We start from the raw sequence: 869 nt of genomic DNA on the forward strand, positions 1-869 counted from the left end.
ATTTTTTGATGTTCTGTAACTAGCATGAATAAAAACTCTGTTCTTATCAGCTTAATATCTGATACGGGTTCTATATGGACCCACGATATTAAACCTATTTTTGGAAGTTGGCGGAGTGCTTGAAGCCTGCTTCACCTCCGCCGCAGGTCGGCCCGGTATTGCACTACCTCCGGGATCGGCCCCCGCTCACTTAGGTGAGACTTCATTCAATCAAAATGAAGAACACAAGCTCGAAGCGAGCACTCACGTGACACGCACCATTCCCATACTATACGCAACGATGCCGGTGTTTCTGAACGATTGTCTGCTGTAATGAGCTACTTGGGGGGGGGGGGGAAGGGTGATTAGCCGTGGGTTTTGCAATCAATGTAAGTCCCACTCAAAGCCAACACTGCATTTTGGAGTTCACTATCGCTTTGATCCGTAAACGACAGCAAGCTCGCCCTGCGAAAATCCGCTGCCCTAGTGGAAGAAAGGTTCCCTATGAAACAAAAATGGAGTGCCCGATTTCCGGCAACATTTTCGCTGCAGTGGGACCGAGCGCCTCGAAAACAAACTTGTCGTATGGCCAAGTGTGGCGAAATATATTCAAGGGTTCAGAGGTGCCTCAGCTTTCCAACCTGTATGTTATGAATACCTGTTGCTACCTTTTCGTCATCATCATCCTGCTGGCTACGACCACTGCAGGGCAAAGACCTCTCCCATAATTCTCCAAGCACCCCGGTCACGTGTAAGCCCGGTCACGGTCGCCGTCTAGTGCCTGCGCCCTTCCTAATCTAATCTGCCCTCCTAAATTTCCGCCACCCCGTGCTACGCTTCCCTTCTCTTGGAATTCAGTCGGTAACCCTTAATTGATGATCTTCCCCCCA

At 49.8% G+C, this 869-nt stretch overlaps 1 non-coding gene across 1 annotated transcript; it reads left to right on the forward strand.

Moving 5' to 3' along the window:
• Positions 1-189, forward strand: LOC139051150 (U2 spliceosomal RNA). The gene has a single exon (XR_011509272.1). It is a non-coding gene; the product is annotated as a U2 spliceosomal RNA (small nuclear RNA).
• Positions 190-869: the final 680 nt, after the last annotated feature.

Source organism: Dermacentor albipictus, chromosome 10, assembly GCF_038994185.2.
Source record: "Dermacentor albipictus isolate Rhodes 1998 colony chromosome 10, USDA_Dalb.pri_finalv2, whole genome shotgun sequence".
Lineage (NCBI taxonomy): Eukaryota > Metazoa > Arthropoda > Arachnida > Ixodida > Ixodidae > Dermacentor > Dermacentor albipictus.